General features: G+C 34.8%; 1 protein-coding gene across 4 annotated transcripts in view; it reads left to right on the top strand.

Moving 5' to 3' along the window:
- Positions 1–9,923: 9,923 nt before the first annotated feature.
- Positions 9,924–11,366, top strand: part of dctn1a (dynactin 1a) — a 35,441-nt gene continuing 33,998 nt past the window's right edge. Inside the window, exon 1 of one of the 4 annotated variants that reach the window (XM_081359544.1) lies at positions 9,924–10,132. The gene's annotated coding sequence lies outside the window, so the exon portion shown is untranslated. The remainder of the gene's footprint in view (positions 10,133–11,366) is intronic. The other 3 variants (XM_081359548.1, XM_081359549.1, XM_081359546.1) reach the window with 3 other exon arrangements.

Here is an 11,366-nt window from a genome sequence, read left to right as displayed (position 1 = left end):
TGTTGCAAGACATCTGTATGATTCGTCTGGCAACATTCCTCAGAAACCTTTTAAGCAAGAAGGAAATAGATTATCTAAAGATCACAAGATGGTGATTGCCAAATACACTCAACAGAAATGTCTCTCAGAATGTTTTAGTTTGCGTGAGAAAACATGGATCTACGTTTAAATGTAAAAGCAATAAAATCAGGACGTGAATATTTCATGCCAACAAGAATTTAAAAGCTTTAAAACTTCAGGAGTTTGAAATTTCGCTCAAAGGATGAATCCTGTCTTTATTTGAGGCTAATCTCAACTGTCTTTATTGAGATTATTGATCATGGACAGCAACGCAAAGTTGATTCTGCGCTAATTTGATCTAATATTTGATGTTTTTTAAAATGTTGTAGATTTAAGATTTAAGGTCTCATTACTCATTACGTTATTTATTTAAGGGGCCACCGGAGGAGTTTTGAGATCTGTTGTCAAAAAAGACATGACCCTCCCTTCGCCAGCAATACATTTTTCTATGACCCTCCAAAATGATTGTGAAAAAAGGCATGACCCTCCCCGATAATTTATTGATTAGACTAATTCTGTACTGGTTTGCGTTTGGCAAAGATGTTCAGATAGCCATTGTTTGTTTGTTTTTTAAACCATAAACTCTTGCTTTCTCATCTTACTAGGGCTGTAACGATAGACCAAACCTACGATTCGGTTCGTATCACGAATTTAGATTTTAGATTTGGAAAAAAAAATCATGTTTTCGGTGCTTATGCGGTGTGACTCGTTCAACATATGGGGGTGGCGCTGCCAACAAATCATCTAAAAGCTGTCACAAAGAACCGGCAAAAGTAATGATTATTAATATGTCAAATATAGCTAGGAGAAATTTTAATTGTTTATTAATAAACAACTGTGTCGACTGCAAAGATGAAGTTGACGATGCGTCGCGATCTTCCCAGAACGCGCCATAGAGAAAAGCACATTTCATAAGCAGAAACAGTCTGTTTTCCCTCGTTTTGAATTGTTCTGTTTAAAAGTAGACATTTAAAGCTTTCTATATATTTCTCAGGTCTGTGAGGCAAGTAGCATAGCCTACCTTACGCTGAGTTTCGGTTCATTTATGAGACAAGAGTCCAGTTCACTCGCCTGCGCCTCCGTGTCATGATTATCTATTTTCTACTACATTTAGACTACTTCTTATTTATTAAATCCAGATGAAACATTGATTAAAATTAAGATAAAATTTATACAAAAACGAAATTCACTTTAAAGAAAGGCTTTGTGCTTTCTGTTTGAGGTCTCTGTGAAATTTTTAAAGTCGCTTCAGAGCAGTCATGTCCGTAATGGAGAACTGTCACGTCCGTAACATTTTTTTTTTTTTTTTTTCACATAAATGCGAACACGAAAAATAAAATAAAATAAAAATAATATAATATTTTATGTTCTGTGGAGGCCGATCTTTATTCATCCGGTGGGTATATATATTTTGGTTTGCACAGTGTAATTTATAGAATTACTAAAAAATATTTTGCCACCTAAAAGTTAGAGATTTTTTTGTGTCACGTCACATGTGTATTTCCCTCATATTAAATATAAAACGCATGTGTAGACTGATATTTTTCTAATGTCTTGACTCCTTTCAGACATTTCAAAATATTGGTATTAAATGCATTTTCTGAGAATTTATATTTCAAGTTTTGACTGAAAATGTCACGTCCATAACACTGGAATCGCCCAATTTTAACGAATTTATCCTCAACTAGTTTTTGTGGTGTAGGTCTACGACGTATTTTATTATGTTAACTTAAATAATACTAATATTAATTTAAAGATGTGGTAGCCCTACATCTTACACATCGTGGAAACAAAATAAGAATGGAAACTAAAATATGCAGTATCGCCCTACAGCGCACATTCTATCAGCAGCAGTTCTGGCGCCTCAGTCCTACGTTCAGATCACACATAATAATGCAGCGGTAGAGTTACACTCACAGGACACTGTGCACTTAACAAAAGTTCATTATTTGCTCGTGCTTTAAAGCTTTGCCGGGTAAACATTTCATTGGCGTTCTGTTCTGACATGATGCACTTTTTCTAAGCGCGAACTGAAGTGCGCGCGCACTGTCAAACAGCGCCAAACTGGATTTTTGTTGGGTCAGACCCATCTGATATCGAAGGGGGACGGCTGATAACGCGAGATCAACATGGAGCTAAATGGAAAAAAAATAGCACCAAACAAGCCACTTTGAAATGTTGCTGTTTTCATGAATATAAAAGTTGGGTGACCCTCCCCCTAGACTAAAAAAAGTTGGATGACCCTCCCCTCAACAAAGAATAAAAAGACATGACCCTCCCCTATTTTCCTCCGGTGGCCCCTTCCATAAATACCGAACGGTCCCTTACTTCTGTAAATCTAGGCTATATTGCTTTATTATGGGATCTCTATCAATGCTTTCAGAATCTGTACTTTTTAAATAATTTTGTTTCTATATTTTTTAAAAATATTTCTACATGGGCTATATTTTAGGGCATCCTATATATTATTAAGAGTTTTTTTATTTTGTATTGTTCTTGCTGTCACACCATAGGACACATTTGCAGTGCAGTGGAGAATAACGAAAGTTAGTGACCCCTTATACTTTCTCAGACATCATTTGACCGTTCAAGCGCAGTAAGCCACTCGTTTTTGTGCTTGTGATCTGTCGCGTTGAGCTATTTCAATTACTTTTGTTTGATTTGTTCATTGCAAACAGCTGAAAGTCGGTAAATGTTGCCAATCATTTGAATCATTTCGATTACAACTGTATATGAGATAGTACTAGAGATACAGTACTCATATAACAATCCTGTACTGAGGTAAAATAAATCAGAAAGAAGAGAGACTAGTAAAACTACATTTCGGGAACTGAACTTTTTTTCTGGTTAAACCCTGTTTATTTAATTGTCTATTGATTGCGTTGTGGACATTCATTGCGAGGGCTGTGTGTTTGTGTGTGTGATTGTTAATCTGGTTTCCAGTGACGTTTGTATGGGAATGTTTTGAGATCCACAATGCAATGCTGCAAGACAATGAGTATTTGTATGATTTGTCCGACCTTCCACAGAAACTTTTCTCAGAAATGATAAGGAAGAAGGAAATAAGATTATGTATTGCTCACTTTTATGCTTGAACTTAGTGCCTCTGATATAGGAACCTGTCATGTTCTACTGAAGACAAAGGCTTTATTTCCACAAATATTCATTATTTGATGTGACATTTGCCATATTAGGCCTAATAACTGAAAGGAAAGACATTGATCATCAGCTGGCAAATAAATATTGAATCCTGAATAAATATTCATGGATAACTGAACACTTATTAAATTAATTGAAGAAAACGTCCACAGACTCAATGAGGCTAATATTCACACATAAAGCTCAACTTCAAAACGCGTGGCATATTATAACATTTTAGTTCAACAGAAACGTGATGTAAACATGTACTTTCTGTAAAGCTGCCAAAATAAACCAGTCGCATTAGTCATAATAATTAGTCATAATAATTAGTCATAATAAGTCATTGGTGAAATGGCTGCCAGGGTGCGCAAAGGGGCATTGTGCGAAACAGCAGCAATTGCAGCATTTTGAAATGTAAGTGGCGTTACTGTCAATTAACAATAAGGATGAAATACTACAACTATGGTAAACAGCATAGAACATTTCTTTAGAATAGAAAAATAGAATCAAAAGTAAAAAAAATAGAGATGACTACAATATAGCCTCATATTGTAGACGTCGGTGGGCAACAGAAGCCTAGCCTATTCCCCGGGGGAGCAGCGCCATGACAAAAACACACAAACAAATTACAAAAATAACAAACAAAAATAAATGAGGTGCAATGAAGTTGATTATTCTATTGAGACGAATGAAGAGCGCCTCTCGCTCGTGTTTGGGCATTTCTCAGTGAGTGAGTTCGTGGCTGAGTGGAAGAACTTACGCTTCGATCGTTTAGACGACACGGGTTCAGATCCCGGACTAACACGGACTACTGTAATTTTTATATAATTAATGCATTTTATATTATTAATGCAGAGAGATTTGTCTAGTTATAAAACTCTGTTACACCATAGAGTTTTTTTTTTTTGCTTATTTATAAAATAAAATTACCATAAATTTCCATTTTACACTAACACATATTATCCAACAGAATGACTGCATTTACATCTGTATGATAATTCCAATCGTAAATTAAAAAATAATAATAATAATAATTATTATTCATATATAATTTCCCTCTTGTCTAAACATCCTAAACATCCCTGCTTCTGCTGAATTTTTATTTTAAACCGAGAGGATCTACTCAAACATGTTTAGTTTATTCTCACTCTAATTGAATGTAAATTCACTCTGATTAAATGTAGAATTGATAATGTAGACATAATAATTCACTCTAACTAAATGTAAATCGTCCTGAATAAAAATGTAAAAACAGATCAAATAATTTATTATTAAATAAAATCAAATTATAATTATTTTATTTGTCGAAATGTTGCAATATTGTTTCATTTTTAGTTAATAATTATTCTATAAATGTTAACAGCAGCACCGCAAAGCACTGTGGTTCGAGATTTATTTGAATAATCCTATTTTTTTCCATTGGGAGGAGTGAAAAACACTTTTGAATTGCAGTTTTCCTGGCCGATTCAGACATCATTTGACCATTCAAGCGCAGTAAGCCACTCGTTTTTGTGCTTGCGATCTGTCGCGTTGAGCTATTTCAATTACTTTTGTTTGATTTGTTCATTGCAAACAGCTGAAAGTCGGTAAATGTTGCCAATAAACCTGCCAATAAATCGATTACAACTGTATATGAGATAGTACTAGAGATACAGTACTCATATAACAATCCTGTACTGAGGTAAAATAAATCAGAAAGAAGAGAGACTAGTAAAACTACATTTCGGGAACTGAACTTTTTTTCTGGTTAAACCCTGTTTATTTAATTGTCTATTGATTGCGTTGTGGACATTCATTGCGAGGGCTGTGTGTTTGTGTGTGTGTTTGTTAATCTGGTTTCCAGTGACGTTTGTATGGGAATGTTTTGAGATCCACAATGCAATGCTGCAAGACAATGAGTATTTGTATGATTTGTCCGACCTTCCACAGAAACTTTTCTCAGAAATGATAAGGAAGAAGGAAATAAGATTATGTATTGCTCACTTTTATGCTTGAACTTAGTGCCTCTGATATAGGAACCTGTCATGTTCTACTGAAGACAAAGGCTTTATTTCCACAAATATTCATTATTTGATGTGACATTTGCCATATTAGGCCTAATAACTGAAAGGAAAGACATTGATCATCAGCTGGCAAATAAATATTGAATCCTGAATAAATATTAATGCATAACTGAACACTTATTAAACTACTTGAAGAATATTAGGCTAATATTCACACATAAAACGAGTGACATATTATAGCATGTTGGTTCAACAGAACCGTGACGTAGACACGTGTAGCCTACTTTCTGTAAAGCTGCTTCGAGACGATATGTATTGTGAAAACAGCAGAATAAGAATATGAAGCAATTCTGCCACATCTAAAAGTATCTATGCATGTTTGGTATCCTTTAAAGTGTCTCAGTGCGCCTGGTGACATGGTCTCATTCTCCCAACCATAATGAAAAGCTAAAAGAAGTTATAGAATAGCCTATGAGGAAAGTGATGTGTTCCCTCCCCCAGATCCTCCATTCAGACTGTGGCTGTGTTCACACGGGAACGATCTGAAGAGAAAGCGCAAAAGTAGGGCTGGGCGATATGGCCAAAAAAAAAATCACGATAATTTTTTTTTATATCAGTCGATATCGATAATTATCACGATAAAAGGCAAATCTTTATTTCTTTCAAGTTTAAAGGCAGTTTTTTGCTCCTAAGTGAAAGTTGTAGAAACCAGAGCGTTAACTGTGGTTTTAAACTACTCTTTATTGTCAGAACAGATCATGAAGAGTGCGTGACAGGCTGTGGAATGAGGTTTGGGCGAGGAATATTTTTCAGTCAACAGATTACTCTTTGCTTTTACTCCTATCGGCTGATAACGATCAGTGCCAGAGCCATCGCGCCCTCACTCTCAGCATTCTTGCCCTTCTGGCCTGCCTTTCTTTCTCAGCTGAAATGATGTCTTATGATGATTGTGTTGCTGTGCTATTCTAAACAGAATTATAGATTCTTTGCACACACAATCTTAGGCATAAAAGATTATCTTTTTTTTTTTATTTATGATGTTATAGTGCTATTCAAATGTCATTTAGTTCAACTATTCAGCTTAACAGGGTCAGTATGTGTTAACCCTACTCAAAATAATGCAATACCAAATTTCAACATACAATGGTGTATTTATTATTATTATTTTGCATTAAAGACTAAATCGAGTCTATCAAATAAAAATGAAATAAAATAAGGTTGAAGCGTCCTGTTAATTTAATCAGCATCATTGCAGCCTGTGCATATCTCAGGATCAGACCATTTGTCAGTCTGCATTGCTTTGCATGGTGACATCTGAACAGTTAATACAATAGCAACTGTATTTTTGCTTAAGCTCTCTTTGTGTTTGTTCCAGATCAGTGGACGGCTTTGTCATTAACACTTTGAGTGGCAGCTGACAGACCTTGTCGAAAGATTTAAAGGTAAGAAATGTTTGCTTTCCCATCCACAGCATATCAAGTCTGCATTGCTGCTCAAGCCCTTTTCAGACATGATGAATTCTTATGAAATATCATTTCCTCTTTTTTTCAATAGCTTCCATGTAATGTGTCAAACTGACTCCAGCAGATCAATAGGGCACATGTCTTTTCTAGGCTTTCAGTGCTTCATTATATTTTGTAATAGCAAATGATGGAATATGCATGTTTATTCCTATACCTTCCATTTAATTAGCTGGCCCTAGGCTGAAGTTCCTCAAACAATTAGAGGACTTGTAAGATCAGTGTAGACATGAGAGGCTCAGTTCTTCAGTTTTCCACACACCGTTATTATTTATGAGTATTTAATAGAGCTAATGGCTCTTAATAGCAGCTTTTTAATAGGAATTTGTATTCGTTCACTATAGGCCTGTTCAGCCAGTTCAGCCAGTTCATTCGTAATTGTTGTTTTGCTCTGAATGTTTTCCTACCTGAGTGATATTAACTGCACCAGTTCCACCATATTGCTGATATTAATTAATGTAATATAATATTTTTCCCCCCAAAGATTCCATCATGTTGTTTTGTTTCTGTGTTGTTTAAGTGTTTATTGCATAATATATGCATAAATCTAGCATGTATTCTGTTCTAGGTTTGTAGTTTAACAAAAAATCTGTTAAATTTACGGAAAAAAATGGCAGCTGTGGCTACCAGAAATTTTCCGTAAAAAATACAGTGGCAACATTTTAGGTTTTACAGATTTAACTTAAAACTTACAGTAATAAACTGTATTCCATTATCTGATATAATGTTGATTTACCGCCCTATTGAAGTATTAATATCTGTTTGGTACCATAGTTAAACGCTGACAATCAGCAATCACAGCAGTAATGAGAGTCACATGATCAATCAAAGCTCATCACAAGTAGTTCTTCCACAAGAGAGTTAATACTAATATATGAAGCTGCATGGAGTCATTCACACACACACTGAACACCATCATGGTAACACACAAAATTTTAAAAATACAATAAACATTAATTTAATAACATTAAATGTAACATAAAACCCTAATGTACATCACTGATTATAAAGAAAATATGACGAAACAGTTATTTCGACAAAAATGTCAATTTACGTTTTTTCACTGTAAATTATACAATGACTTGTTCGTTTTTACTTCCAAAAACTGTAAATTTAACGGTATTTTACAGTAAAATGACATTAAATTTACCATTAGATCTATCACAGTTACTTACCGTATATAGTACGGAAACTTTCTGTTAACCAATTAACAGTTTTTCACTGTAGCATTTTTACAGTCTTTTACTGTTAAAGTCACGATCATTTTTTACAGTGAATTTATTTTCTTAAATTGTACTTTAATGTGTTTTAAATTAATTAATTGAATTAATCTGGCATATGGGTTAATTTTACCCAGCATTTGGGTACACTATATAACAAATATATAGTAGAATTGTAATTAATTTGACCCAGCATTTGGGTAGAATATTTAACTCATCTGTTGGGTTAAAAATGACCAAACCATCTTGCTGGGTCAAATTAACTACTGTTGGTCTGGTGCAACATTGATCCAGCCGTTGGGTTATAAAACAACACAAGTTGGGTTATTTTTAACCCATCCTTTTTCTGTCACGCAGAAACCTTCACCTTATTATTGGAAATCAGCCATTGGGCCAATAGACGGGCTTACAGTCCCGACATGAACCTTTGTTATTTCGCGTACACTCTCATTCACGTAGCATATTAGTTCAGAATGAAGACCAACTTTGAACTTTTACTGCTGTTTGTCTTCCAGTTTAATTCACTTTGAACTTGACTTTTATTAATGCACACAAATGAACCAGTAGCTATACAAAAACTCTCAGGTGTATTTCAGGTAGTAGTTTTGCTCATTTGAGAGATATGACACATTACTTAAGATATTTAAATATTAATACGAGTAGCTCTCAGCCACTTTCATTTTTAAAAAGTAGCCTTTTCTGTGAAACCAGGGGATAAAGTCTGACTAAATTATCATAATTGACATCAAAAGACTAAATTATGACTTACCAAATAGAAATTGATTTTAAAAGTAGAAATTATGACATACTACATCAAAATGATAACAAAATTTTAAAATTATGGCAAAAAAAAAATCATAATTATGAAATAGAAAGTAGTTATTTTTACTTTTCTCATTAAGTTTTTCAAAATAATTATGATTTATGTCATAATTCTGACTTTTTTGTCTCAGAATTATGACTTAGTATGACATAATTGCAAATTGTTATATTTATTTTTTTATATTTATATTTAGTAATTCAAAAATTATAACTCATAATTTTATATTTAGTAATTCATATTCGGTAGACTGTGTGATCGTTTTTTTTATCTCAAATGATTTAGTATGCCATTTATGATTTTTTTTTAAATATGATTTACAAAAGCATGATGTTTTTTTCTTATGTGGCGGAAATTAGTTTAAAATCCCGACTTTAAAGGAAACAACGACACCTAGAAACTCATTGCGCGCGTTCTCTCCTCATTGAAACTTCAACCGCAGTATAAAACATTATTTGCGTGCTTAAGAAGTGTCTTACTTTAAAGTTGCTGATGTTGTTGATGTTGACTTTGCGGTTGTTCATTGTAATCCGGTTTTCGATGGGAGAATAAAAGAGCGCGAACTGCACCGTTTGTTGCGGAAAACGATCACGTGACTTGAGCATGTGTGTCGAGCAGCGCCCTCTGTTGGTCAACTGCGCACAGCACAACGGATAAAGCTTTAAAGTCCCCCTGTAGTCAATTATTTTATCCCTTAAAACTCATATTTGATCACCAAAATGACATATTTAAGCGTTTTTTTCCTGGAAAAATAAGTATGCCTTAAAATAGCTTGCCATAACTACACCCTTGCCTCGTTTAGTATACGCGGTTCTGTGAATATGCAAATTAGCCCCGCCTACTTTGTTTAATTGCAAGTCCATATTATATACAATTGTACACATTATATACAATAATAACAACAACAACAATAACCTCAATAATATATATCAAATGTATAGGCCTATAATAAAATAAAAAACGAATTAAATAAAAAGCTTCAATTGATCGAGGTTAGTCCAACTCAAATGCGTAAACAAACAATCATACATGCTTTAAAAAGAAGTTATGTTGACTGACCCACAATTTTTCACATACTTATTAAATGTAACTTTATTTAAAATACTATCCGTCCGTTAATTTGATGAATGGTTTAATATTTTAAGTCAAGATTCGCAACGTGGCCAGAGGGCAGAGTGGTCAGACCAATCCGCGGCGTCGCTGAGCACCACGTGATGCAATCAGGAAGTGACCACGTCATCCGCGAGTGCCTGTGCCCATTCTAGTGTCCGCTGCTTTCATGGTCAAAGACCGCTTTAACATCCAAACATTAAAAACGGGACTTCTTTCGTTTTGAGAAGCTGTCAATCATAGAGCTCTCGTCTTCAGGTAAGCTCGTGGTTTTACCGCTCGTTTCCCTGACAACAGAGGAAACTCTCGCGCGAGAGCGAGTCTGCCTGAGATAACCGACAAAAGTGATCAGAAAAACATCAATACATGAACACATTCGCACACAAACTTAGACTTAAACGCGTGTAATGCGTTTCCACTGAACACCATAGACTCTTTTAGGCGTCCGAGCGACAAAACGTGATGTTTTCTTTAAACCGGACCAGTTAGCATCACAGCTAATGCTAAATAACAACCCACTGACAGTCGGGTGTTGCTGACCGAGCATGTGTTAGTCTGTTAAACACATCGAGTTTAGCTCAGATGCAGCATCTGGTGTTCTGACACACTGGAGAAGCTCTCCAAGCGAAGTGTCCTACAGTACTGCATCACTTCTGTGCTCGAGTCTCACATACACTGAACCCACATCTACATTAGTACAGTATTTACTGTAATTCTGCCAAAAAGCACCGATCAGAAGTTTGGAAACATGACTATTTATAATGTTTCTGAAAGAGTCTTTTCTGCTCTCCAAGGCTGCTTATATTGTAAAAAACAGTGAAATGTTATTGTAATGTAAAACAGCTGTTTTCTATGTGAATATATAAAACATAAACATTTATGATTCTGATAAATTTTTATTTTTCAGGATTCTTTGATGAGTAAAAAGAACAGCATTTATTCAGAATAGAAATCTTTTCCAACAATAAAACTTTTTTATCAATTGAACATCCTTGCCGGGTGATTTCTTAAAAAAAAAAAAAAAAAGGGAAGGAAGAATAAAAACTGACCCCAAACCTATTATTGTTACAAAAGATTTCTATTTTATTCTTCTTTTTCTTCACAGTATCACAGATCCCAACAAATCTGAAGCAGCACGACTGTTTCCAACACTGATAATAATCACAAATGTTTCTTGATCATCAGATATCAGAGTGATTTGTGAAGGATCATGTGTCACTGAAGACTGGAGTAATGATGCTGTACATCACAGGAGTAAATTACACTGTACTGTATATTCACATAGAGAACAGCTGAGTTACACTATAATAATATTTCACTGTTTTACTGTATTTCTGATCTAATAAGCGCGTCAGCAGAGCCTCTTTCAGACACATTAGATATGTTGATGTCTCCAGACTGTCGGCCAGAACTGTGATGTTTACACACAGCAGAGATTGCAGATCATTCCCATCATGCTCTTGCCGCTGGCGTTTGCCTGGTCATGTGACCG

The sequence above is a fragment of the Scardinius erythrophthalmus genome, assembly GCF_964197995.2.
Source record: "Scardinius erythrophthalmus genome assembly, chromosome: 2".
Classification (NCBI taxonomy): Eukaryota; Metazoa; Chordata; class Actinopteri; order Cypriniformes; family Leuciscidae; genus Scardinius; species Scardinius erythrophthalmus.
This window is presented reverse-complemented; position numbering and strand designations above follow the sequence as displayed.